The following is a 2,971-nucleotide window of genomic DNA, read 5'->3' on the forward strand; positions in this document are numbered from 1 at the left end:
TTTCAAGTAATGCAGCCAACACAGACAATCACAGCATCGATTTCCCCAGCAAGCAGCCTTTGCGAGCAAAATAAAATCAATATTGTGATTTTATTTGATACATGGTACATTTGCTGTTTACTACTTTTGTTGTAGATTTAAATCCGCGATAAGAGGTTTTTTTTAAATGGTTACAACACTCGCGGTGCACAAAAACTAACTATCGCCAGTACAATCCACCTTAGAAATCTCCGGAGCTGAAAACCCTGACATCCCACAACTCTATACGTTAGGAAGGGCGGTAGGAATAGCCATTCTCCCCTCACATTCTTCCCTTTCTAAAATATATATTTAGATTTACTTCATAGAATCGATATGAAAATTGTATTGTCTGTTCTCCTATTTAACCAGCCCCACTTAGCCTAAGCTGTCACTGGTCCTTCCATATTCGGTCTGTAGTAAGCACAGGGCATTCCGGCGCCGGAGAAAACGGATGTACATAAAATGAAAGTTGAGAATGTGACCTGCTATACACGGCAGGAGAGGCAGCTCCCACATATTATAAATGTAGCAGCCTCGTTTTGGACAATGATTAGACACTCCTTCATTTGCATAGGCTCTGCAAACAGCTTAGTACGACTCTTGGGAGTGGTAGTTGGAGATGCGTAGTCGAAAATAGGGAAATTACACAAAATATTTCAGGGGTCGATGTTGGACCAGCCCGTAAAATAAGCTACGCTACTAGTACTGTCATGATATTTATGACGAACTTATCGTACCGACGGACTATTAGCCCAATTAAAATACACGCATTCTGTCTGCGGTAAGCAGAATGTTTCGTTATATATTGAATGCGAGTACGTTTATGTACTCGCAGTCCAAATTCTGTTTTTCTTCTTATTGTTAAAATATTAATTTTTAGGGATCGCTTATTTTGAAGTGAGCCGCGCGTTTTTTTTTCTTCCTACCTATGCTGATAGCCTTAAAAGGCTATTTCAGCTTCTCCTTGACGTGTAGGTGAGCTTATACGGGGAGTGTTGGTAACACTGGTCCAAGCAAGTCCAGTGCTTCTCAGAATCTACCACCGGATCGGAAACGCGACCCACTGAGAAGATCCGGCGAGAAACTCAGTGGGCTGTGTTTATGGATTAATTTACTCGTCGAGCCCTACGTAGCAAGCGACGGATTTGGCAAGCACGGTGACCGGTGCTTGAGGTACCTAAAAGCACCGTTAATGGATCGGGAGGATCCGTAATGACATGCTTAGGGCGACGTCGACTGTTTACCATTCGGTCCACAGGATCGAGTATGTAATTACCGGCGGCTACGACAAGAGGGTTTTCATGTCATGCCGCCTTTTCAAAGTGACGCAATGATGCCGACTGTCGATACTTACTGACTGAGTCAAGCTCTAGGTCACCTTGGAGATCCACGTTCCTTAGGAACCATGGTGCTCCAACGGCTATTCTGCAAAAACGGGATTGAATGACTTGTAGAGGTTTCAAGTTGGTGCGGGCCGCGTGAACGAACACTACGTTTGCATAGATCATGACGGGGAGAGGGCCGCGCGTTGTGTGCGTAGTGAACAACCAAAGCTCACGGTATAGTGACACGACTAATTCGGACATTTTCAAGTTATTACCTACGTATTTCATAGCATGTGTTTCCAAAGGTTCGCAAAATGTGTGGTACCAAACAAACCTTAAATTCCACCTAAAATGTTGCTTAAGCACGATCATGAAATCCTATTATATTTGTTTTCAAAGTTTTCCTTCCTCCATATTTACATTTTGTCTCCTTTCTCTTTATCTTTTTAAAACGCCTTCCAACGTGTTTACAATAGGCACGTTATTAATACTTTCACAAAAAAAAACTGTCTAAGTATTTATCTCGACATCGCTACAGTACGTACGAACAGACGTCGGGCAGCAGCAGATAAAGTATCAATGGACTCCGGCTGCATTTACTTTATTGGATGACCAGACGAACTCAGGATCTGATGTTACGCAGCTACCGAAGACTACCCACAGAGCGGCGTGAGCACTTGTAGCTTCCATGCGATTTGACATGAATGGCTTGACATGCAATGGCAACATGTAGGATGGTGATACCCGCTGAAGGGCTCAGGATGTATAGGTGACTTAGCAACTAAGGCGCGGCTACTCATACTTCGGACGCATGACGAGAACCTAGTAAATGTGATTCCAAAACGCGAACACATTATACTCGTGCCTTCGAAACAGTCAGAAAACTGTTACCCTTCATGTCCTCCTCCAGAAGACCTGCGCCTGGGCTCGAAACTGTCTCGACTAAATTTGAATAAAATGACTAAAACTGACATATATAATACTAGCGACCCGCCCTCGCTTCGCTTCGGAAACATTAAAACACACATGAAACAAAAAAAAAAAAATAAAAATAAAAAATAAAAAATAGCCTATGTTCATCAGGGACAATGTCGGCTTCTAATGGAAAAATATTTTTTCAAATCGGTCCAGTAGTTTCGGAGCCTATTCGAAACAAACAAACAAACAAATCTTTCCTCTTTATAATATTAGTATAGAGTATAGATGGCTGGCTGGCATTGCTGACGTCCATGAGCGACGGTGACCACTTACCATCAGGTGGGCCGTGTGCTCGTCTGCCTACTAAGGCAATAAAAAAAAATATATATATATTCATGAAGTATTGCGTAACGATGTGCAAGTTTAAAGAACAATGTCTACATTGATAATAATATTTTGAAGACGCAATTTCTTCGTGTTAATCTCTGGAAGTACTGTCTTGATTTACAATTGTTCCCTATTAGAAGACAAATTATCCAATTGGAGTAGGTATTATTGTTTGTTTTGGAAATAATCATGTGTTTGAAATGAACACCACAGATATGTTTTGTGATTAAACATTTTATTTAAATAAAAACATATGTGTAAAAGAGTTGTAAATTTCAAAACGCATCGTAGGATGGCAATCGTCATCACTACACTTCCCA

Source organism: Bombyx mandarina, chromosome 12 (assembly GCF_030267445.1).
Source record: "Bombyx mandarina strain Sakado chromosome 12, ASM3026744v2".
Taxonomy (NCBI): Eukaryota; Metazoa; Arthropoda; class Insecta; order Lepidoptera; family Bombycidae; genus Bombyx; species Bombyx mandarina.